We start from the raw sequence: 27,295 nt of genomic DNA on the forward strand, positions 1-27,295 counted from the left end.
ATCTCTAATATGTCAGAGATCAGGCACTAAAAATGTCACAGGCGCTCGTGGAACAGTTATCGATGTGCAAATGCACAGGTATTGGAAAATAAGTTACTGCTGTACGAAGGGGAACTTCAAAAAAAAGGGGGAACTGCCTGTAAAAACAGCGAAGCCTCTAACTGTTAGATAATTCTGAATAAAATAATAAAACACAGCAACTAGGCACTCAAGTTCTTCATAACCCTGAAAAGCATGAAAGCATGCTGTTCTACACTGGATACAGATGCGGACAGGTTGAGTTTGAGCAAGCCACCCTAGCTACCACTCTTCTCCCTTTGCTTCTTGAGACCTAATTAGTTTGACAACCCACCAGTATCAGCTGGTCTGCTTGATTCCTGAAGCCAGTAGGGACCAGCCCAATCACCACCCTCTTGTAGCAGCCACCCTGCCCAACACAACCAGCCACGTCTTGGAAGTGGCTCAGCAGGAAGGTCTGCAATGAGCGGTTCTGCATGCTTCACAGTCCTTATCTTTTAACCCCAATAAACCCACCCTTGCCTGTGGGTTTAAGGCAATCTGCAAAATACTCTTTATGTGTGCAATGGGGAGGAAGAGGGTATGAGGCTAACGGGGAAAAAAATTGCCCTGGCACTCACTGAGACCTAAAAAGAATCCCTGAAAACAAAATGCAAGCAAGTATGACCAATGCTATCAGTGTTACTTCCAAACCCTGATGAAGACAGTTGCAATATCTAATCTCACCACAAAAACTAGCTTGGAAGTGGAAGGTGGCTCCTCCTATGAAAATCTAGCAAGTATACCTTGAAACAACCTATGTTCTATGTTAGCATTGAGTTATCTTGTATCTAAGTCCATATTCTACACCTGTAAGTGGTAATTCTCTATCTTCACACTGCCCAAAATACAGCTCATCTCACTCATTGCAGGGACAATCCATGCTCACTGAGTACTCCACTTGTCTTTAGTGTCTTACGTACAGGCCTTATTTGCTGCAAACCAGCCACGTTGCAGCTCAGGATGACCTTTTGCTGCTTCTGCACTAACACACTACTTGCTCAATATACTAAAAGGTTTTGAAATATTAGAAGTTAATTCTCACTTTTAAAAAAATCTAAAGATAAGGACATTTCAAAAAGCCACGTGTTATTGTAAGCACATAATCATGGCCCAAAGTGACAAAAGGTAAGAACTTATAAAAATATTAATCCAATAGAATTGTCTAAATTTCAAAGTCTAGCAATATTCAAATTTTATTTTATAAAAATTCTATTAAATTAGGTTCCATTATTAAATTATATTAAAATAGATTCCAAAGGATGAAGTTTTCTGAAGTACTACCCTGGATAGTATCACAGCCTTTTTATATATGCAGAGAATATTTCTTGATTTCAAATTACTCAACCAGCTCAAATCAATAACTAGCCTAAAATCCAAGTGACTGAGTAGAACTTCAACACAGGAATGGTTGCTTTCATTTTTGTATATACAAATGAAAAAGTAAGCATGACAGGAAGATCTGCTTGTTCTACTTTCTCAAAAGACGGCAAATTTAACGTATTCCACTAAATTATCATGGAAGGAGTATTTAATTTTTTTAATGAAACTAAATTCATATATACTAGTAAGTGTTATCATAGGACTGCATATCTGAATTTTAATTGAAATATAAACTTATTTATTACATTCTTTATACTTTCAATTCAAAAATTACTTACTGGCTACTTCCACTGAAATTAGGAGCAAAAATATTACTCTATTAAAAATTAACAGTTTCCCTTTGTTCTTATCAATAAAAGTTAAAAAAATAAGAAGATTCATGTTAAGCTATCCAACTTCTTATATAAAAATGTATGAAAGTATATTGTATAGCTTTGTAAGAAAAATGTGTCATTAACTAAAAGGAATGAATGTCTTAAGAAAAGGTCAAGCTGTTTCACAGCAAATATGAGTTTAGAAAGTTACTTTCAAGCAAACACTAAAAAATTGTTGTAAAATCTGGTTATTACAAAACAATTTGACTTATTTAAGTTTTCTGTACAATAGTGTAGTTTTACAGTTTTTATACATTTCCAAAATATGCAAGAAAGCATTACTGTACTTAATCTCCAAGTTCAAAGAGAAGGCACAGATGGGCTAAGGTCAGGAGCAGTGATTAATCTCTAGTGCCCTTCTTGAGATGATCTAACATTTAAGAGCAGTTTAATGAACACCTATATGTGCAACACCACATTTATGATGAACTTAAGCCTTTGTGGAACAGACAGAGAGGATATCTGGAAACTCAAACTCAAATATATCTATTTAGCAACATCTCTTCAAAAATTTTAATTACCTAGAAACACTAATTAAAATGTGATTAAACTCATTAGAATACCCCAGCTGCAGAGGCAGAGCATGATGTAGCTCTCCATTCCAGTTTCCAATGCCATAACGATTGCTGACCTTCCCTTTCCTGCAACCTTCTGCTATGGCTGTAATAACCTGGCCTTACTGTAGCCCCACAACTTTGACAACAACTGAGATTGAGACATCTGTTCAAAGAGAATCTAGTGCCATGTAGGACCAACAAAACATACAAAATGAACTCAATGAAGCTATAAGTGCAAATCTCAGAACTGTTCCATTTTACAGCACCTGACAACTATTCTTCTGATATTCTTTCAAATATGGTTGTGAAGAAAAAGTTTGCCCTGATTAAGAAATCAGTCTTGATACAAAATCTACATACATTATCATGGCAAGTGATCAACAGCTGCTTGGCTCAGGAGCTGAATAAACTGGGGCTTCCTGAAACCCTGCACAAATCCTTGTGGCTGGTGCTCACTAAGTAGCAGCAATCATTTACCACCACATACAGAGACAGCAAGAGGGCACAACACGAACCACACAAAAACTGGCACTACCAGCTCTGCTACATATCCTTAAGGGCTTCTCAGCCCATATATTTTTGGCAGGCCATGGATACAAAACCAGCTCAGCAGAATATGTGAAACACAGCATCATCTGAAACATAAAAGGCATAAAAGCATTTCCCTGGCCCACTCCCTAACAGATATTCCAAAACTCTAGTGTAAGTCTTTCCATTTCCACAGCTCTTCTTGAATTAAAATGGAAAATCTTTCCAAACTGATAGAGAAAATGCAAATTTTTTTCTTACATTTCCAGGAGAAAAAACACAAATCCACCTAACACCAGAGGGAAAGGGAGATCTATATCAATGTTTGTTTAGCCACAATAAACTGTGCTGCCTTATTTGTTCTCCTCACTTTCAATAAACCATGTCTTGTTTAAAATACCAGCTCAGAAAAAACTAGTCATGGACAATCAGCAGAAAGAAAGTCACATGTAAAGTCATGAAAGGACCAAAAAACACAAGGTGAAACTTGCTCTTATTAATCTGCAGGAGGCGCTGGGCAGCTGCCAAGTTAGTTAATTCAAATGCACAAACAAGTTAATGATGACCTGAGGGAGCAACAGTAGATTTACACATCGAAAAAAACACCATGCAGAAAATATTAAGAAACTGAATGTACTCTATATGCTATGTGTTCTCTACACTATTATTTCAAAAGCTCTTTAATTCACCAGATGGAATCACATACCAAACAGAGAAGTAGAAGCTCCCCAAGGAATCCTACTGCAGTCCCTATTCCCATCACAGGACTGGAATTTGCAACAGAAATTTCAAAGAAGTAAAACTAAGTCCCCTGGTTAGAAGTACTTTCAGAATATCCTATTATGCACCTTCTAGGGACCAAAACTAATTGTGTTCAGCACGTTCACATGATCTAAACAAGATATACTTTATTTTTTTACTCATCAGAGTGTAATAGAAAGACAAAAAACATGACCTGTTCTGAGTTTCCATTCAAGCTATAGTTTCCATATTTTAATGCCAACAGCGGAAGCCTGAATTCTCCAAAAAGGAAGGAAACATATTTGTTCACTCCTGGCTTCAAAGATGCACATGAAAGCATTTTGTTTTTCAGTCAATTGCTGATGTTAAGTAAAAAAAATACTGACAGCCTCTTTGAGAAGAGTGAAATTATCCTCATTCTTAAAATGCTTTCAAAGTTAACTACAGGAGAAATAAAAGGCATCACTTCTAGTTTCACAAGTAGACAGATCAGTTTATATCCTAAAGATGAGATCAAACTACTTATATAAACATGGGAAAGGAACATCTACAAATCTACCACAAACGATTCTTAAAATAATTGTATTGTGTTCCTGTTTAAAGAAATTCTAAATTAATTTTTTGCTATTTTAAATAATTATCTTAAAACATCACAAAAAAAGAACAAATATCTTGCCACTTTGCTCCCCCCACCCCCCAAAAAATGGTAACAATTCCCAGTTATCAGAAAATCTGGTATGAACAGAATCACTGTAAGTCTTCTGCTCCTATATTCAATCACATTCTTATGTTCCACTGCATTTCATTTTGAAGACAGTAGAATGAAAACAGAACTGATGGTTGTTTTATTATGAATCAAGTATCTCCCCACTAAGCCAACAACCCTTCTGCTGAATCAGGAGTTCAGAATTCAGCTGCAATAAGAGATTCCTACATTGCACCGAGACAGGCTACCCAAAAAGAACTAGATTCTTCTGTCAACACAACGTTTATATCACAGGACAATCTCAAGTACACTCAAAATCAAACAAACATTTTACATGCTTATACCCTTATAAAATAGATACAGACATTAATTATTGAAAAGAAGTCTCCCTTTTTCCTTCTTACTGGTATGCCAGGCATTAAAATACTCCTTTGCTCAATTTGTCTTTAACACACAGGCATATTCCAGTATTTTGGGGGCTCTAATTTTGTTTAGTACCTTAGAAGCAGCTGTCCCAATCTTCTGTATTTCATGTAATTCAGGTAATGATATAACAAACTTTGCTTTAGCAATTGATAGAATCACCATACAATGTTCTGCTGAGATCCTACAAAGGTACACCTCACCTAATGACCCCACCAGACTTCTCCACCTTCAAAATGTTTTCGTCTATGTAGTTTTATTTAGTTGTGGAGAGAGACTCAGCTGTCATTCAGAGGTTGTCACATATCAGTAGTGGTATAACTGGCCTGTAGGAATGAAAATTTCTTAAAACAATACTTAAAATATTATTTTAGTGAGTGTAAGACACCCACACTGCCTGTTTAGGTACTCATTAGCCATCATCAAGTCTGAACCACAGCTAATAAAACAATTACTGGTCTTGCCTGGGAATCACCTGTCCTGATTCCCATCACATGGTGTGTACAGAATAAGGCTGAACCCTCTTGTCACCCTCCTGCACACTCTACAGCTGTCTTTTCAGTCCTATCAGAACAAATTGGAACCCATGGATAACAGGCTTTTCCATTCCATTCCATTCCATTCCAAAATGCTTGATCTCAATAGTTCTGTGACCACTTTGATGTAAAAGGAAGTTTAAAAAAAACAGAACACCTGCGAAAGTAACTGACTTGTATTTTAGTATAAAATTACCAATCTCTAGCACTTATTTTCAGTCACTTAAGTTTCTACAAGTCCAGAATGTACCTGCAATCACTGCCACCACTACTCTGTCTCTGTTTTGCTGCCTTTTGATTCACTTGTGAATAATGTGCACACAGTCAGCTCTGTGTCCTCAACATGAAAGCAAGTCACTGATAATCTAAAATCATCTGGTGGCCCAAGCCAACCAATTCACATTCCCCCACTGCTGGCAAAGGAATGACACCACCTTCCTGCTTTTCAGCCAACTTTGAATAGGGGATAAAAAAAACTAAGGAAATCCCCAAACCACTCAATACTTAGCCACAGTCCCAGTCCACGAAGTACAGAATCCTTCCTTCAGGAGTGCCAGCACAGAGTATCTACCACACACTGAAGATGACACAAGTAAAAATTATTTCCTCCCACAGAAATCAGCAGCACAGCATCCACCTGGGTCAGACTGACTCTGGACAGTCACTACTAACACTGACAGATTTGTAAAGCTCCTTGTTGAATCAATTTTTTTGCTTTGACTTTTCACAATATGCTGTGAAAATAAGTTCCATAAATTATGTCAAGTGTAAAGCATTTTTTGCATTGTGTCCAGAACCACAAATTCTCAAAATTGTGAATAAATAACTTCCTATTAATTTCCTCCCAGTATTCATAATTATCTTTCATGTCCTCCTTCAAGCTCATCTATTTCAACCCAAAATTAATTTCTTTACTTTTTTTTTTTTAAATGAAGAAGCCATTTCATGTTGTTTTCCGCTACCTCTCTTTTTATTATAGTGGTTAAATATCCCAGAAGATTTAGAATTACATCAGTCCAAGAAAAGAAGCATATATTCAAGCACTTACAAAATTTTGGTGGGAAGTAATTTTGCCCAGGATTTTGGAAACGGGCTGTAGATTTTTGGATTTCTATTCTGTACAGAAGCTCAGAAACATCACAACATTTCAGCAAGTATGTAGGAGGCAGGGCCCAACCTGCCCATACACAATAACTGGGTCACAGAATTCAACACCCATCTCGTCATGAGATTTGCAGCGGGTGATGGAACAGGGACACATGCTCTACTTCTGCTTACAAAATGCTGCATCTCTTTTGTCTTTCTTGATTAGGGAAAAACAATGAATCCACAGCCTCACCATCCTGCTGCAGTTATCCTGGTCTTTCAATTTTTTAAGCCAAGCATTTTCCTATCACCCAAACCTCAAAAGTGGGCATTTTTTCATAGTGCAATTCCAAAACAAGCTTCCATAGTAATGTATGTTACAAGAAAATAGTTTGTAAAGCCTAAGATGTGCATATACACATCTTTCTGGGCTTATGCCAGATGAAAGTGAAACAAAACCATTTACAGCAGGATGAGAGATGGCATCACAGTGCCAAGTGCAGTAACTGCAAACTACATATGAAAGTGATCACAAGAATAAAAACTGTGATGTGAATAACAACATATAGGTTGTAACAATCAGCCATCAGCTATGAAATAAACATATAAATCTGCAGTACTTTAGTATTATGGTTAAGCAGAGATGTCTAAGTCTGTTTTCCCTGACACATCTGTTGAATATGGCAAAGAAAATGCAAGATTTTTACCTGTAGCTTATGAACACTCTAGAATGCAACAGCCAAGATCATTTATTACAGACAGCTGTCTCTCCAGAGTAATTTTTACTCATGTCATAACAAGGAAATTGTTATTTTGAAACAAACCAAGTTCTGACACAAATAAGATCCAACTTAAAACCCTAGAGCTACCATTTGAAACTTCTTATGATGTTTCTCTAATGTTTTTCCCATTTAGGAAAGCAGATATCACTAAGTTCACATATTAAACAACAACTCTCCATCATATAACAAAGTCCTCCAAATTCAGTACCTCCTTAAGCTAGTCATTATAAGCTGCACATTACAATCACTTCTTAACTGATCTAGAAATAAACACAATCTTGACAAAAGTGCTAAGAAACACATTTAAGACAGCAAATTTCTAATGGGAAACAGAGGAAACCAAGAGATAAAAAATTCAGAATACTCATTAAAATGAAAAATGCCTTCTGCAATTACTTAATAGGAAACTGAATAAGCCTATTCACTGAAATTAGCAAATTGAGTTTGCATTCTTTTCTCTGAATTCTATTAACATACAGTCATCCTGATACAAAATAAGTCTGCACATGCACTTGGATCCATTTTCATGTTGTTTTGAACTGGAATGTCTCGTCTTTGCCAATTTATTAACAGAGACAAATATGACTATTTCTGCCTTTCTCTAGATGCAACTTCTTTCATCTGTCCTACATACCTACCTATGTAGTATTCGTGACCAATCCCTGTATAAATTGGCAGATATTTATACACACAAAAAAATAAGAAAAAATTATTTTTATATCACTGTTCAAAAGCAAATTAGAATATTCCTGTGTTTTGTTTTTGTTTTGTGTCTTGAGCCTCATATAATCATAGTTTCTAGTACAATCATAGCAGTCTTTGTTTATTTTCCCTGCACCTGATTGACCTGCCTATTTGAAAAGCAAGTTAATTTCAATTTGGAAGTTGTTTATACTGCTAAAGCAATTATGTGCGATGCAAGAAAACATTCAGGCACTTAAGTCTTTAGCATCTGTAACTAACACCTCAGCTTGTGACTTTAGATTCCAATAGGAAAGATTTAGGTTGGAAGCACTGTGTATTTGGTCAACAGTTTCAAGATGGCTCCTTTAGAATTTTACTTGTGATTAAGATCTAATTCAAGGCTAACAAACTGCACACCGCCTACCTGTAAAAAGCTAAAAGAGTTTTAACTGCAGCCATGAAACTACAGTATGTCTGCAAGTTTCAGAGCAAGGTTACTTGGAATCCAAAGCACAGCATGCTCTGAGCAGCTCCTGCCCTGGCTGAGGCACTGAGATCTCCCTCAGCACCCCACTGCAGAAAACAAGCCACCACTAAACTGAAGTCAAGCTGCCTTCTGGTTTAGGATACTCTGTGAGAGAAACCTTCAAGAGGTTCTCAGCAAGATTTGAAGGCAGTCACTAAGGGCTGACTGGAGGTGGACCCCTATGTATCAGCAGATTACTGGTGACCTAACGACAGGCAGGACAGGAGCAGACAAGAGAAGGACTTTGAAGGGTGGTCTGGTATCCTGTATAGAACTAGAAAGAGGGATTCTGCAGAATAAAAAAAAGAATGACATAATGAAATCAACAGTCTTGGAAATACTTTGCAGCAGAATTCTGTTTCAGAGAGAAGCACAACCAGATCCTGTGTATTACAAGAACAGAGAATACACTGCAGAAATTGACAAAATGCCGCATCATTCCATAAGAAAGGATATATCCTACAGATAGTACTACAGGATTAGAAAGTACTAAGACTTAAAAATAGCCTTGACATGATGCTGAATTTGGAAAATATTTTCCTGTTTATGAGCTCAAGTGAGTGACAGAACAATGGTATCATTCACAGAAAATCATGAAAGGACATAAAAGGAATTCTGGAAATGGTAATGATATTATGTTATGAATAGTATAATTCAAGAAAGCAAGCTTTTTAAAAGTACAAGTTAAGTGTTTCCAATAATTTACTTGAAAACCAGAAATAATACTAACAAAATACTTTCCAATGCAATCTAACACTATTTTTTAAAAGTTCACAGTATATATTCAGACACTGAAAGCATTTAAAATTTACTTTACATTTTTGTAATTGATGGTATCGCGGTTTTAACTACCAACACTATGTCAGAATAATTAATCGTAAAATGGCAATGTATCAAATTTGTATCAGTCTTGAACAATGATTGTGCAATCTGCATCCCAAATGCATAAAAGGTGAAACTGCTAGTGATGATCCAGGAAAACAACACACAAGTAATTTAGCTTTTCTAAATTAAACTTTCGGTTGTGCACAAGAATATAATTATAATTATTAATATTAATAATAATAATAATAAGTTTTAGCTTTTCATTGGGCTTAATAACATGGTAAATAAAAAACAAGGGTTTTTACTTCACTCTAAACAAACCACAATTCATTACCTTATTTTTTCTGTACCCCAACACATCAACTAATGCAATGCTTTCATCTCCTATTGTCACCAGTGAGTGAGCAACTGAAAAAATAGGAAGACCTTCCATTAAAATAATCTTAAAATAGTATCTGTCCAAAAATATCCACTTTGATTTAAAAAAAACCTAGTGCATGTTGCCTTCAAGTAATGATTTATTGAGGAGGATGCCTCTGTAGCTTCTAAGTTAGGACTGACATTTGAACAAGACACACCCAGGCACAAGTATATCAAACTGAAGTAAGCCTGGTTTTCCAAGAAGACAAGAAAGGTACTTGTATCATCACATAAAATCTGGAAGGCAGGTTTTTTTTTACTCCATTAATTTCACTGAAAGCAATGCACATTCACAAGAACTTCTACAACAATGTTCTTCCACTAAAATCACTAGTTCTTCTACTCCTTTTCTGATAGTTTCTTTTTTCAGTGCTTTTCATTATGGATATTAGAAGATGAAAGTATTGAACTGTCATATCAAAGAACACAACCAGCTCTCCCCAGTCAACCTCCTCCACAATCAGTCTTTTGGAGAATCTGCCATGTTCACATTTCTCAGTGCAAGGTAGACAGTGCCCAACTTCTTGAAGATCCCGTTGGATCTCTCAGTCCTTTAACAATCAGCTACTCCTGCTTTCTCATCCAAAGAGCCACACAACACTCATTCTGAGCAGAAATAGAGAGCAGTCTCTTCCCCAGTCATGTCCCTGCTGAGATCTAAATAAAGGTACTATCATCTTGCCCCCACTTCTTTCTTCCCACTAGAAACAGAACAGTGCTTAGATGATCATGGTCCTTTATCTACCCCTCTTAAGAGAAAGTCACTTATAGAGTCAAGAATAGATCTTTTTTGCAATATATTCTTCAGTCTTAAAGAAAACACATTATTTTGTGTCAGTATCCTTAAAGACAGCTATGGTATTAGAAAAACAACTGTGCATCAATAGCATTACCCTTCTTTACCCATAGCAGTAACATCCACAGTACAGGTGCTCACTGCTTTTAGTAATTTCAGTGCTATCAAAAAGCAGAACTGAATCCAGAAAATCAGCAATGTTCACTGGTTGAAGCAGAAAGAAATCTGTGTTTTAACTTTCTACTCCAGAGTACCAGAACAAATGATTGTTGGCTGCATAATGCAAGCCTTAGCCTAATGTTCATACTTACATCTGCTATTCTTCAGCTGTCAGACTGAAGAGGAACACCAATAAGCTACACAACTCTGCTAAAGCTGATTTAAATGCAAATGAGAATCAGACAACACACAGAGGAATAACAAGCCTCTGAAAAAAAACCCCGCTTATTGCAAAAACAAAAATTATGTTCCAGAGTGTTTCATGTAATTCCTTAAAAGCACTTGAACTGAGTATCAGCAAATCCAGCTCATGAAAGAAGATTTAGGTAAAAAGGTGTGTGCTAACATTGTAATACTGCTTTCCGACTTATAAATAAAACTGAAGTGGAACACCACGACTTGAAATATTTAATTAGGCAGGACATTTAAATCTCACATCCAATTTTCTTTCACCAAAACCTTTTTATCCTCGACATTACAGTAACTTCATTTATTCTTAATATTAACAGGTGCTGTTTTAATTCAGTGCCAGAGACAGGATAGGACACAAGCATAATATTACATTTGGAAACATGAGTTAAATTTGGCAGAAGCTGCTGTGTTGAGGTATCTCAGACACTGCACATGTGCTCCTTGCTGTGAACTGTGCCAGCTATGAAAACTAAACCACTTTAAGGTAAGATGTCTTGCAGATCACATGTATGGACTGCCCTTTCTTCATATTCCACACAATACAGGACACAAAAACCAATCCCATAAGGGCTGTCTGGGCATATATTGTTTCCTTCTGCTTTACAGCCAACCCCAAAAGTGTGAAACCATACCAGTGTTCATATACCATGTTCTTTTAATGAATTCTGCTTCATAGCACCCAGAAATTGTATTTTTAAAGAAGTCACTCATGCATGAAGGAAACCATTGTCTCACACTGAGAAACACAGAAGATTTAGCAGGTTGGAGCTCAAAAGCAGCAGTTAGCACGATTATTTTCTTTTTTTTTTCATTAAGGAAAGTTCTTTCCATTCTTTTTTCACTTCCAAGCTAAGCAACTCCTTAAGAGCCAAAGATGACTAAATTTCTTTCTGTTACAAATTTGCCCAGGTAGAAGCCTAACTTTAGAGGGTTATCACACAGGGAACCAAAACAACATAGAAAAATGCTAAGAAAAATTTTTGAATTATTTTGAATTATTTTGAAGTTTAACAGTAAGTCTCCCAGCTAGGTTACCCTCTTCCAAGGTCTCCCATTCACTCTAATCTTGCCTTCTTTAACTGAGCAGAGTAGGAATTTTTTTTGCAGAAGTGTTATGTCACCACTTAGAAACCAAAAATAAATTATTTAACTTTGCAAGTACATTCACAGTTGGGTTTTCCAGTATAGCCTGCAAATATGGAAAATAGCTTTTATTTATTTTAAACCATAACAGCTATAAATTCCTGTTAATTTTCCTGTATCAGGATTCAAAAACACAATGTCTGTCTTTGAACAAAAAGACACATACATGGGTTGTTTTCTTTTTTTAAAAAAGGGCAACAGGAGAAAACAAACAAACAAACAAAAGAAGCCCTGAATTGAAACAACTCAAATTTCGTGCCCAGAAGTGATATGATCAATCATGGTCATTACTATTCCATTTCCTTATTACAGTATCTAAAGTTTTCTGGTCAAACATTAAGTAGAAAAAAAGTACTCAAACAACTGCTAAAAATATTAAATAAGAATAAAATCAGATTGTTTGGATGTTGATTCTCCTGCTCTCCCGTCAAAGAATTTGTTTTCCTGGAAAAGTAAGAAGAACTGAATCCATGTTTCAAGAGAACACCTGACACATCAGCCTGCAGGATACTTTGCACAGGACTGCCATATCCCTGAGGAAGTTGACCATGGCACTTGGGGACACTGTTTTGAGGTGAGCACAGTGGTGCTGGGTTAATGGTTGCACTCAATGAGCACAGTGGCCTTTTCTAAGCTTAACAATTTGATGATTCTACAATGCAGTCAGAAATGCACATGGATGGATTCCAGACAGTGGGCAAGAAGTCTGAATCTGCAGTCTGGTGACTAGATCCCCTACCCATGCATGAACCACTGGCTTATGGCATTCTGGGAAGAGAAAAATGTGGACTTGAAATCCCTCGGGTTGAGAAGGACCCAGCAACAAAGCTTCCTACTTCTTGGACTCATTAGCTAATTAACAGAGAGTACCTAAGATAGGTACCAAAAGCATCTTCCTAGGAGAAAACTGCAGAAAGGGGTATGGGATTTATTTTCTGATAAGTGTAAAACTCATGAATATCTAAGGTATACCCTGGTTTCCCACCAACCAGCTTCACTGTACCAGTGCTCCACATTACAGATTTCAAATCCTCATCAGGAAATCAGAATCTCATCATCACATGGACTTCAGATACCTGCTTCCATACTTTCATAGCCAGGAGCCCAATCGTTATGAGCTGCAGTGTTGAACATTACAAGGCTTATGTTCTTTGTCAAAACCTAGGACATAAAACCTTCCACTCCATTTTAAACAGTATTTGCTTTATTTTATTAACACAACAGCCTTTAGGATTTTAAATGGGAAGAAACTAGGTCATGTCTTCCTACTGAAGCTTTTAATATTTTTTTCTCTTAAAATGTTGTAGCTAAATTCAGAAAAATGTATCTGCCTTTTACATATTCCATTAATATCTTTGGAATATAAATGTCTGAAGAGCACACTGATTTACTGAGAGCCTTACAAGTAGCAAGTGTCTATAAATATTAGCCAGAAAAATATTTAAACATAATTCCAGTTTTTGATTCCCTTGTAACAGGTCTGATTTATCTTTGATCACATATTTTAGCAGTGAGTCATTAAAAATGCACAAAGAATTTGTGCACAGATCAGCCACAGAATACTGATCTGAACATTTAACAGCCTAAGGAAAAACACAAAAAAACACAAAATGGAACCCACGCACTTGAAGCAGTCAAACATCTGCCTGCCTTTCAACACCACTTTCATAGGACTGTCTGCATTCCTAAATCACCCTACTGTTTGAACAGTCTTGCTATTCAAGGACAATTTTCAGAGTTTAAAATCTCAGAAAGTTTAAAATACAAAATTTTCTATCTTGTTTTTCTGCTGGTGCACTGCAATAACAAGGAAGCTACTATTCGCCTCTTTTATCAACAATAGTACAAAGAATAAGACACACCCTTCTCAGGGAACTGGAAAAACCTGCTACGTGAAAGCTGAAAAGTCTCCAACTACCCATTCCTTCATTTTGCTCTACTTGCAACAGAACTGAGGGAGGCTGCAAGGATTTGGCCTTAGCCTAACAAAAATAAAGCTGAGCAGAAAAGCAAGGGCTGTGTATAAAAAAAACCGAAATAATTATAAAACAGTAAGAAAAGCCTATTTAAAATAAAAGGACAATCTTGGCACAAGATTGTTACCAACTGATGATGAATAAATTTAGGTTGAACACTGTAAGCAGCTTCATCATGTTGAGGAATTTAGCACTGGAAGAGGCTTCTAATTAAAACAGCAAGGGGAAAAGGCTCAGTGCTCCATATGTCTGTGTCTGTATGACATAAAGCCTACAAGAGCATGAAAATAAACTTGATGAATAGGCAGGTCCTTTCCTGTCCATGTTCCTAAGAGAACAATTCCTGTCAAGCAAATAGCATCATTCTGATACAACTCTAAGATACAACCATATGTCAGGCAATACCCCAGAATAATTACACCACAGAAAGCAAAACCAGATATTAATACCACAGCAGGACCAACTTTGCCAGGAATAAACTTTACAGAGTATTTTTTCATAAATGTCTTAGCCCCATAACTTCACTTCAGAATTTCATGCTGCCTCTGCAGAAAGCACATCTCTCATGCAGTACTCACAAATCTAAAAGAGCTCAGGTTATTTGGTCTCCATGCAACCAGGCAGTCCTATGACCTGCACCCTGAGCATTCTGCACACACACACAGCAGATCATCTTACCCCAAACAATATGACATCTAGTATGCTCAATGGGCTCTTTATTTGCTACAGCCCTTACTATCTTCATCTCAGGCCAGAGGAGCCAGAAACAACTTTACTGTTGAAAGGTCCAAATTGCTACTTTTGCCCTCATGCCATTAACCAGAAAAACTACAGCAATCATGAAGGTCTAAGACAATTGGTTAGACATGAACAGTCATAGAAATAACACATTCTATTAGACTAACATTTGTAACTTGAAAGGGCAGACAGTCTTTCAGGCCAGCCTTTCAACTTGCTTGACATCCAGAGATCTATCCCTATCCCTTGCAAAATTGTTGTGGTTAAACTCATGGAAAGTTTTCCAGAACAAGAATAAAACTTGTGTCTGAGCCATACAGTTTCTGTAAATTAATCTCAATCTGTATTTTACTTAGCTTTATTCTCTTAGCAAACCACAGAGCATGGTAGCTGCAATACAGCATTACAGTCCATTTTCAGTTTGTTTATATCACACCACAGAATTTTCCTACTATTTTAGTTCATCTGCTTATAATAGAATACCAGTGCTTTTTAACCCTGTCATCCAAACAGCATACACTCTTTTATTCACCATAAGAGGCCACAGATCTGATTTATAGTATATTCTAGACATATGACTGCATAATTCAGACAGGTTTGAAAAAAGGTGTACTGCAAGACACCACAAAAGACCTCCCATTAGCCCTGCTGAGAATAAACAGACACATTTTACCTGACCTACCCTACAAACCTCAGCAAGCTGGTCCTTAGCAGCAGATGCCAAGCTCAAATGACTACTTTCACATATTTGTTGCAATTCCACATCAAGTCTTTGATCATTTTTCATCTGAAAGAACCAAATGGATTTCTGCTTCTTGGCCTCTATACAGTCTCCTCATTATCTACCAGCTGATATTCCTTGTACCACAACAGGGGAACATTCATCTCAACTTTAGCTGCATTTCTCTCCATCACATATAGGAAGGGATATATTGGATACTGGTAAGATAAATTTCAGTTAACTATTTGTAGATAGTTTTGATTATTTTGCCATAGCATTAAATAGCAAAACACAAAACTACAACAATATCATATATATGGCCTCTGACAAATTTTGACATTCAGCAGTCTGACATAAAAGTAAATAAACTGGAGGATGAAATTTACCTGAACTGGGTTTCATTTCTCAAAATATTACAAAATTTTAAATACACAAATTGCTTGAAGTATAATTCACTTTTGCACTTTTACCTTAAAGTGGAATAAAGGTACCAAGAATATTTTGTATCACAAAAGGTCTTTCCCTTAAGGTAAGTATTAAAAAAGGCAACTGAACTCTTCAGAAACACTGTAAGCACTGCAAAGTATACAAAATGAAAAGCTGTCTATAAAAAAATAACTTAGAGCACCCAGAAAACCGCAGATGTTAAGAACTGCACCCGTCTCAAAATACTCTTGCTTTGTGTCTTCTGCTTCTTCCAACTGCACCCACAAACAATTTACAGAATTCTCTTTCAGATATTTTGATTACTCTCCTGCACTCACCTCTGGTCAGTTTCCAGGCTGCCTGAATTATTTTGCTATGTCACTGCAAGACAGCAAAGGAATGCTGTGTCCCAAGCAGCACAGCCATTTTTCAGTATATTATGTTGAAACAATAGTTTCTGAAATATTGTCTTAGAAATACAACTAGAGATCTCAGGAATAGTTTCTTATGCTAGGCTTCAGGCTGATAGTCACTAAAACTTGCCATTTTTATTGGCAAGATTCTTCTTTCTTCATTTTTGTTTAATTCCAAATTTGTAAAGCTACATAGGACATGCTACATAGGACATTCTGGGAGCTGGTTCAATCCCATGCCAAGTCATAAGCCAAAGACTCCCATGAAAATGGGTCAGATCAGGAACTCTCTGATAAGATATCAGCAAGAGAGAAAGAAATCTGCCTCACACTGACTGCCAGAACACAGCCCAGTTTAGTTACATAGAGGAAAGTCTCAGCATCACTTAAGGAATTACTACAAGAAGTCCAAGCCAGCCTGACAATATGTTTGTTCTCTCTTCAGCATTGTCTAACAAAGAAAAGGAAACAGAGAACAAACACTATGCCCTGCGGCAATGCAACTTACTGATTGGGAACTGACCTGGGCTGTGGTACCACTACATCAATTCATGCCAGGGCTGAAGACAGTTCCTTAGCTGGTGATCCTAACAGCTCATGCCTTGATCCTTTGGAAATAGGCTTTTATTTAAAGTTTTTACTATCCATCTTTTTTTACAAGATTCCTCTTGTAAAATCCAGCGGATTAGTTGAGCTTTTCTTTTAGCTTTACAATTTCCAGGTCTACTTCTCTGTTCCTTTCCAGCAGAAGTTTAGAAAAAATTTCTCCTGAAATGTGCTGATTCTACTAAAAGAATGGCAAGCATCTGACATTTCCCTTTTTGCACCTCATCACTCTTTCTGCTTTTTTCCCTGGCCTGAGAAAGGTTTCAGTGAAGAGGAAGGTGGGGAAGACTCATTAGTGAGAGAGGTTTGATGCAACAATCATCTGAAACTCAAGGTCAAATGTTTCCCTTGGTAACAGCTGCAGATGCACACATATACCCACACACATTCAGTCTCCTTGCAGTGTGGACTGTCTTGTACTTAAATACACACATCATGAAAGAATTGTATGTACACTAGACATGTATATGAGGAAGAGTTTATGCACAGAAACATCCAACCCCCCCCCCCCCCCCGAAAAGAAAGATCATCTAACTACAAAGAAAATATGTAGCTTCCCATGTGTTTGTAACTTCTAGTTTCTAGATTTGTGAGTGGATCTGCAACATGTAAACACTGGATTTTGGATTACCTTTCGTATATTAACATAGTAAAAAACATCACAAGATTTAGCACAGGATAATTAGACATTAGGCTTTCAGTCAGGCTGTGGCATGTTCTTATTTCTCCATTGGGAAGGCAGGCTATGTGTGCCTGTCACACCCATATCAAATCTCAGATCTCTAGTCAAGCATTCATGTGAGGAGATAACATCTTGGCATATTACTCAAGAATGAGTTTTCAAGAAGAAAAGGTCATATTATTACTTACTAATTCAGAACAATATATTATTTAATGCCTCTAAAAAGCATTCCAAGAACTACAGAGATCTATTTCTTTTTAAAGGCAGCAAAATATATACAGAGGAAGATATATGTTCTCTTATTTTCTGCTATTCAGGAGATGATATAAGGAATAACAGTAGAGAGACATTAACAGTTATTAAAGCAGAACCAAAACCTAGCCCTGTTGAGAGAGGAAGAAGGTGACAATATGCTTTTCATTCATGTGTGATGGCCAGTGCATGGGTTCTAAGGCCCATACTAATTGGAGGGCACAGAGGGAATGTTTAGCCCTTTGCTCACTGTCCTCTCAAATGCACACCTAAAAATAAGGGAAAGAAGCATTTGAATTTGATCTGTTAGTGAATGAGAAGCACCCCAGTGCAAGGACAGGGATGAAGATGTCTGGTCTCTGCAGGGAGGATACTGTCCTTGGAGTCTGGGAGCCAGGAGCAACAGAAGTGTGCTGGAATCCTGCAGACAGACGCAGCAACTCCAACCACGCCTGTGCAGGCACTGGAGAAAGACACACTCTTATTTTTATCCCACTGCTGAGTGACCTTATGAGCTGCAAATTAGCAGCTAAACAAATGTCTAACCATAACTATCACAAACAATATGAGATTTGCTTTTAAACAACTGAGGGTAACCAAATTTATTACTTATATCTTTATAATGTGGGCAAATATAAGAAATCTCATTTAAACTGTAGCTGCTCTGACACAGCAGAAACTGTTCATGTAATACACTGAACATACACAGAAGGTCCAATTACTTAATACTTCCCTGTTACTATGGTCTGTTAGTGTTAGACCATATTAATGTGCATGCATGTCTTCTTGTCAGGAATCTGGAGCTACTCCATTTGCATTACCAAGATGATTTTTTCATAGAATTATAGAATGGTTTGGGTTGGAAAGGACCTTAGAGATCATCTAGTTCCAACTCCACTGCTGTGGGCAGGGATACCCCACACTGCCAGGGATGAGGCATCCACAACTTCTGTTTTTTCTTCCTGAAGTATCCACCATCCCAACTGAACAGCTTGTGAAAATGTACAACACACTTCCTGGCATTACATGTCACTCTAGACTTTCACCTGTGGTGACAGCAGGTTTGTTTTAATAAGCTGCAGTGTTTTGATAAGTAATGCATGTTCTATTGAATTGATACATACATTTTAAATATTAATGCTATATCAAAGCCAAATGAAAGCTTTAGAGAAGAGAGGATAAGTGATTTAATAAAGTGGGACATTTAACTCCCTGATGTAAGCCAGCAACACTTAAAATGGTGAGCTCAGTCCTTGGATAAAGAAACCAGAATACCTCTTGTTTTCTTTCAAGTGTAATTGCTATCACCCATAAGAAGTCAAAACAGCTATCTGGAAGTCATTACATAGTGTGATAAAGCTGAAAGTCTGAGGAGTAAAATACAAATTCAGCATTAATGAAATGACATTTACTCAACAGCCATTACTGATTACACATTTCCACCTACACAACAAAGCTATTGTAACATTGTGTTACAATTGTTGTCTGCCTCTATTCACAGAGCAGTTAAACAGAGTATCTACCTAAACCTATCTTCCTACAGGATGCTTTAGCTCTGGACCATAAGAAAAAGCTAACACGACCTTTGGTTTGCTAAGCCAGAAGCGAACCACTGGGGATAGAGTTACTGGGCTGAGATGATCCATCTTCATATTATACATGTTTCTATGTACTTTTTTTCAGTCAGTTAAGATGATAATAACGAACCAGAACTGATTTGGGTCACAAACACATCCCAGACAACTCTTCTCTAAATATTGAAAGAAGAAGAGCATTTGGCAAAATTTCCTACATTCCCTTGGTATTCTATGACTTATTAAATATAATTAGCAGATCAGCCAGCTTTTACTGTGAGAAAAGGTTACTGAGTTTGCAAACATTTCCTAACAAGTATTACCTAAGACTCCTATACTGTGTGGAATGTGTGGGTTTGTTTTTTCTAAAAATCAAAATGTTTTTCATATTAATGCCTGCACATGACTCTTTAAATCAGGTATCTACAAAAAAGTAAGTTTTACAGCTCTGCTAGAGTATCTTTCTATACCTAAAATATTTAAAATCTTCTTCCACAGCCATGTCAGCTGAAGAGTCTTCTTTTCAGACAGATTTCTGAATTGGTTTCTAACACCCTTTTGTTCCCATCCCAAGCTTTTTTTCCTTTGGAAAGGAAGGTATTAGTCTTCATGTATCAATGTGACCAAGTTTAACAAAAGACCCTAATGAGAAGGAATCTTCATTAAGTAATAAATGCATATGTCATGAAATCAGGAGTTAAGATAGTGTTTAATACAGTACATAGTGTTAGGAAAGTTTCCATAGCTTCTAGGAAGCAAAAGCCTTTAAAGCTGGCACAATGAAGTTTTCAGCTTTTCTCCAGTTGTCAATCTGGTTATTTGACTCCCAGTAAGTCGCTTGAAATTTGTCCCTTTTAACTCTCCTCCTCTAGTAACTGCCTTGTGAATCCTTCCCTTTGTGGCACTCACAGCAGAACTTTGCACATCTCACTGTCCAGGAAGACATCTTCCTCCACTACTGCAGCCCAGAAATCTGCAATTTCCAGTGACAGTTTCTCCCTCAGTCTGGCTGATAGCATGCCCACCATCCACTAGAAGCAGCATCTTCCAGCATCTCTAAATAGTGGAGACTGTAACAGCATTCTATCATCTGCATTTGCAAGTTGCAGCCATAATTCTAAACAAAGGAAAACATCTGTCTTTTCTATACCCAATACAAAAATGTGTTTTCTGGACAACTGACCTCTATCTTGCCTCAGTACTCAGCTGCTGCACATGATTTTTGCTGTCCACTTTAACCATCAAGATTTCTTGGAGACAGCCAGTCTTGCCCAGGAAACACCCAGGGTGTCTCGCCAGGTCTCACAGCACAGACACATGACTCTCACAGCAGTCAGATGAAGGACCAAAGGCACCCTTCAGCACTTGGCTCAAAGCATGCCATTCACAGTTCTATCCTCTGAGGTTTGCTTGCCATTTCAATACCCTTGCTCAGACTGGTGGAGGCAGCTGGAAGGTGGTCCAAGTCACTGTATCACATTTCAAACTCTCCACAAGCTTTCGAAGCAGGGAGTCATGCACTGCAGCTCAAGCAGGGCCCTTCCAGACTTGTTGGGATGTATACTCGTAATGTCATTTCAATACCAAGACAAAGTTTCCAGCACGTATAATTTTGATGTTTTAAAGTCACAGATTTGGCTCCTTGGAGAAGTAAACCATCTTTGAATAAGAAGCCTACTAGCTGAGGTGCTGGATGCTCCCATTCCCACGGGAAAATAAATGCTGGGACTGAAGTTACAGGTTAGCTCGATGTATACTAGAGGTAACACAGATTTACTGAATCAGTTAACCTTGGAGACTAGGCAGCAAAAGGCTCCTTTCAGAGTCTCTGGGATTCCCAGATGGCAAGAGAGCAGCAGCAGTGGGAGGACAGGGTGTGCCCCAGGCAAGGCAGCTAACAAAGGGCTGCTGTTTGTCCTGGTGGGAGCAGCACTAACTGCCTTCGGCTGGTAGGAGGGAGAGCATTGTGGGAGGAGCAAGGACTTTTACATATGACTTAGAGCAGCGATTTGACACCTTCGTAAAGCTTTAGCCTTCGTTTACCTTAACTAGGTAGCAAACTGCCCAAGGAGAGGTTGGTTTTGGTCTCTTCTCCAGCGTTGCTAGCTTAAAGATGATGCAGTTCTGTTGTTCCCCCTTCCACATGCACATTTCACTTACAATGCAATCCTAACACAGAAGTTGTGTTCATAGCTTCCCAAATGACCCAGATTACAATGAGATAATTAACTGCTCATGAACAGCTATTCACTGAAAACGTCTATCACAGTATCTGTTAAGCCATTGAAAATCTTCCTTACTGTATCTGTCAAATCTCTGGAGAAATTCAGGACTGTTTCTTTAGATACAGCATTAGACCAGATTTAGATCTTTTTCCAACTCTCCTGGACCGAGATAAATAAGCAAGGCTTTTTATAAGGTGAACTTGTGTTTTCTAAAACCACAAAAAAACCTCTCCATATATATGCCATTTGAAGTTCCTGATTCAGTCACATCGATGTGTGAAATAAATATACTTCACTCTCATGTATAATTAGCAATGTCAAGTCTGTTTCTTTAGATAGCATTCATGGCATATTGTCTGTGAAACAGCAGCTCTGCATTTCGTATCTGAGACTACGTTGTTCCTCTCTTCAGAACAGCTTCACTGGCTAAACCAAGCTCAATCCACCAAACAATATATTATGAAAGCAATAAAAATTTTCTATGCTCTTTTTATACACAGATGTGTGTGTTCTCAAATTCTGAGACAATTAGTAGCCCTGAAGCTACATTTTTACTCTATGCCTAAACTTGCTACACAATTTATAATGCAACATGTTTCGAAGTCAGTGGTCACTAACTGTTGGCTGTATTTGAAATACTTTCCTATTTTTTCAAAACTCATCCTATCACACATGGTGAAATAACATGATAAAATTTAGTCATTCTTGACTCAAAAAAGTGGTTGTCTTTACAAGACAATAAAGCAGTACACAATTAGACAACATACAATACTTACACCACATAATGGTACAATACTTTTACAACTTTATTTATTAATAGTAAGCATGATATGAAATTATTCTTGCATTATTAAACAATGAGCAAGAGTCATCACAAGGGAATCCTACCTGGATAAATGTTTTCACTTCAACAGCAGCATAATATAATGTATTTTTCAGGTTGCCAAGCTGAGAGTCTATGGAATCTGAAAGAAAAGGGAAAAGCTGATAGTAACGTGACATTCTAGTCAGTATTGGAAATGCAACACACTTGCATTTTTCATTCTAAATATCAGGAGAATAAAAATTTAAAGTAGTTGACTTCCAAATATCTGATTCTCTTTGAAGCCCTGCAGAAACCAAAGAAGTCAAAAGACTTATTTTAGCTGGGGGGGGTGGGAGAAGATTTCAAAAAATTGCTTATTTATTCTACCTCCACACCTGTCCTAGATAAATTGGTCTTAAAATTATAATTAAGTAAGCTTTATCTAACATATAAACATCTGTAAAACTGCAGACATATAATCCCACTTTACATATGAAGAATATGCAAATTCTGGTACAAAATTCTAGGTGTAACCCTTCTACCACTGCACTTAATGTGTCCACATTAAAAAGCCCTTAAGTACTTGTGACTTCTTGCCTGTAGTAAAGCTGCTCATTTACTTGCCTCATGGTAGCTAATTACTCTGCTTTGAGAGTCAGCAATAGCCTCCAGACCACAACTGGCTGTGCACACCAACATCCAGCAAATGTCCATTATGCACTGCCTACTCCTCCTACAAACGGAGAACACCCCACATCTCCTCTTGGCAATAAACTGCAAATTGGAGCAGCAGACCATGGAACACATGTAGCTCGCCTTGGTGCACGTAAGACAAGCACCTGACAGTCAGAACAGGGGCAAGGCAGGCCTACTCCTTCCATGTTCATATGTGACCATCTCCTCTGCACACTGCAAACTACAATACAGCTCATATCTCCAATTTATTTTACATACAATATAACTCCACATTAATATAGTTTGCAGTTACAGTTTATGGACTGATTCAACTATTATCTTTAAATACTGATGTCATTGAGAATATAAACAATGAGTTCATTTTGTGAGCTTTTTGCTGCAGGCTTATTACATCACTGACAAAAAAAAAAAATAAAGATGTTGGCCACTGTAGCAAGATGAGACTCCAAGAGATTAAACAGACTGGAAACTCTTTAATATTAGCAGCTCATCTCTTATTATTCAGAGCTTATAACTGTGAGATAAGATTGATTCTAGCCATGATTCATAATGTAGATTGATAAAACATTTTCAGAACAAAACCTGGAGTCCCAAAGACCAGTCTGCTTAATGACACTGCTTAAGAACACATGGAATCTGTCAGGCTTCCAAAATGGGGGGAAAATTCAAATTGTGTTCCTTGATAGTTGAGCATAACAAAAGCAGATATTGAAGAACATCAAAATTTTATATATATTCAGACATGTCTTATTTTTTATTTCTGTTGGGTTTCCCCTAAATGCAAGATTGTCAGCAAAAATGAAGAGCATGTCAATGTATCTATCATCTACTGATGTCTTTGAAAACTCATTCGTCAAAGAACTTTACTGAACACCTTATGGTAATGCTCAAAAATGATGCAGTAAAATACAAAAACATGGCATCAGAGCTGTTCTGAGACCTGCCATATGGCCAACATGACATGAGACAGAGCTAGTGGTCTAGGCTGTCAAGGGCTTTTAAGGATACTGCAGTGTAAAAGTTATTTGAAGTGCATTAAGTAATGTTTGCACCCTGTCTATTTCTGTAATACAGGGCAAGGTACTGTATTAGATAAGTATATCACTTGTGATAGAAATGTCCACAACCCACTGAAAGCAGGTATAAATGAATTCAGTTATATTATTGTACTTCTAAGACTAAATTTAGGAAGACACAATTTAATACACTCCATCTTTTCTTTAACAAACAAAAACCAGCAGCAAGCAGGAGATGATGTCAGGAAGAATATACACACCATAGCCTGAGATTAAACTGCATTAGCACAACTATGTGGGAAGCTTTCATCACTCCTACACATAATTCATGTAGTTCTGGATGGTCAAACTTGCTTAACTCACTGCAATAACTTTCCAAAACATACTCTGGAAGGCAACTAACAGACACTTTGCTAGCAGCAAGACTGGATTTTTTCCTGCTTTTACTCATTATCATAGCAAGTTCCACAGTAAAACTTAACAATGAAGAACCAGTTTGAAGAGAAGATGCTACTGAACAAGTTTTCATAGATCCCTTCTGCTCCCTTCCACATGCTAGAGACAAATGAAAGGCTCACGGGTGGCCCAGGTGCTTGCCACACAAAAAGGGAAGATTCAGTGCATGAAAGCAGAACTAAGGCTAGAGTTTCAGTGAAAGGCAACATTGCAACATCATAAGATGGGAGTTGCAGCAGATTTATCATCTTCGTGAGAAGCATAGTACTCCTACAAGGCACTCAGGAAAGAAGTGGAAGTTGCCATTTAGAAAACATGACCATTTCCTATCAGGTGTTGGGATGTTAACAAAAACGCAAATAAACTTCCAAAGTAATAGTATATTCCTTAGTCTGCTTTTTCTGTATCTGGTATTGACTTTTATACTGTATTCTTAAAAACTTACAGCTCAGACACCTGCCTAATTTAAAATTTAACTTCCTAACGACGTGTTCCTACATAGAAAACATTTTATTACAAATACAACAACGCAATACTAACTCAGGTTCAAGGTCCATCTGACACAGTATCCTGCTTCTAATAAGTACTGCTAGTGGATGCATAGAGAACAAGAACAGAGCAAACATACAGCAACCATTCCTTGATGTGCTTTGCCAGCTGACAGCAATCTGCACCTCTGGGATTTCCCATCTCCTTTTAAGTGTACACATATAAATATAAACACATTCACAATAAAGTCCAAACCTAGTCTGAAATAATTTAAATCATCTCCTCAGCATACAGGTTACTGCTTTACTCATTTTCATACAGATGAATAAACTGGCAGAGTTGAAACTGATGACTCTCATTCACTCATTTCCAAGCTCTGCACGATTGAATCACAAACCCTAAATTAACTGCTGCTTTAAGACAACTTTTAGAAGCTACATACAGCCACACACTCTGAATGCAAAAAATCTTAATCCAAACAGTGACATCTAGTAAAATCCTAATGTTAATTCTAACTGAGATTATAGATTTGATCATTCTCATCAATTAAAGACAAAGAATACTTTCAGTAAGCAAATAAACTAGCAGTAAAATATGTAAGACATTTCTATAAATATGGCCAAGATATAACATACCCGCATAAAAGGGACCTGATGGATAATACTGCATACCAAAATTCTAATTACTATATTTTAAAACAAACACCTAAAAAAACGACATGCCACACTAAAATGAGGCTTTTAATTGAAATAAACTTAAAATAAGAACTCTAGACTACATCTAAAAAACCTAACCATAAAAATAAATTCTGAATTCAGCACCAAACATAGCAATGAGGTCTAATGATGTTGATCACCACTGTCCAGATTAGTCAGTCTTCTTCAAAGGGAAGAATTCTGGTGCTGTGTGAGTGATATGGTTTAGTGCTTTAGGGGTTACAGTGATAGTGTTGACAGATTCACGTTTGGACTTGATCTTAAAGGTCTTTTCCAACCTTGCTGATTCTATGATCACTGAAAGCTATTGCCCCTGAAGTTATTCCACAGTTTATTTAGAGGGAAGAAAAAGCGAAGACATGGCAAGTCGTTTAAGAAATCAAATCAATTAAAAAGCTGTGGAAGACAGGTTGCCATAAACACAGGTAAAATAAATCGAAGCTAGGAATTCATAAGTGAAAGTGCACAAGCAGCATGCAAAGGCACCTATTGCTATTCCCAGCTCTTTCCGCAAATATCATCTACCTTCCCCACATGCAACACGCCAAATTAATAGCTATTTATTGCTCCACACAGATTAAATGTAGGCATTAACAGGAGCTGGCCTCACAGGTGAATTAAATTATTACCAGCCAATTCATAAAAACGCTTCCTGTTCCCGAAACCCCATAAATTGAAGTTGATAGGTCTCCGGAGCCCGGCTGCGCAGCCCGATGTCCCTTAATGGCTCAGTCACATCCATTACTTGCCAGAAGGAGCTCTGCGCAACGAATCCCGGCAGCCCGGCAGGTTTTAAAAGCCGGAGCACTCGCCGTGATTAGATGCGCCGTGAGCTCCCCCCGCTCCGGCACGGGGGGGCTCGGGGACCCGGCGCCGCCCGCCCGGAGCCCCGCGGGCGGGGAGCGGCTCCGGGGGGCTCTCCGGGGAGCTACCAGCAATCTCGGAGCCGGTGCCCCCGCAGGACCGAGCGGCCACAGCCCGGCACCTGCCGCATCCCCTCACTCGCCCGCCGACCCTTCCCGCGGGAAATCCCTCCGGCGCACCGCAGCCCCGCCAGCGCCTCGGAGACCCCCGCCGCGACCCTCGCCAGCTCGCAGACCCCCGCGGGGCTGCGGCTCATACCTGCGGCCGGGCCTGACGCGCGGGTGCGGTTCAGCTCCGTCTACCCGCGGCTCCGCTCGCCCCGGCTCCGCATCGCCGCCGCCGCCGCGCTGGGCCGGGCCGGGCGCGCCGCGCGCCGCCCACCGGGGCGGGGCCCGGGGAGCCCAACGGCCGCGCGCCCCGGCCCGCGCGCTCCCAGCGCCCGCGCGCCATTGGTGGCGGCGGGAGGGGCCGCGCGGGGCCGGGCCGCCATTGGCCCGCGGCGGAGGCGGGCCCCGCCCGCGGGGGGCGCGTGACGCCGTGTGGCGGGGCTGGGCCGCGGGTCCCGCGCCGGAGCCCCTGAGGGATCAGCCCCCTCGGGGATCAACCTCGGCAGGGATGGGATAGCTGAGGGATCAGCCCCCTCGGGGATCAACCTCCGCAGG

General features: G+C 38.5%; 1 protein-coding gene across 2 annotated transcripts in view; it reads right to left on the minus strand.

The window, feature by feature from the left end:
* Positions 1 to 26,987, minus strand: part of MPP7 (MAGUK p55 scaffold protein 7) — a 149,014-nt gene extending 122,027 nt beyond the window's left edge. The window contains exons 1-2 of one of the 2 annotated variants that reach the window (XM_056484566.1): positions 26,892 to 26,987; positions 22,480 to 22,556 (exon numbers count right to left, since the gene is read on the minus strand). The gene's annotated coding sequence lies outside the window, so the exon portion shown is untranslated. The remainder of the gene's footprint in view (positions 1 to 22,479; positions 22,557 to 26,891) is intronic. The other variant, XM_056484567.1, reaches the window with a different exon arrangement.
* Between the last annotated feature and the right edge of the window lie 308 nt (positions 26,988 to 27,295).

Source organism: Oenanthe melanoleuca, chromosome 2 (genome assembly GCF_029582105.1).
Source record: "Oenanthe melanoleuca isolate GR-GAL-2019-014 chromosome 2, OMel1.0, whole genome shotgun sequence".
Classification (NCBI taxonomy): Eukaryota; Metazoa; Chordata; class Aves; order Passeriformes; family Muscicapidae; genus Oenanthe; species Oenanthe melanoleuca.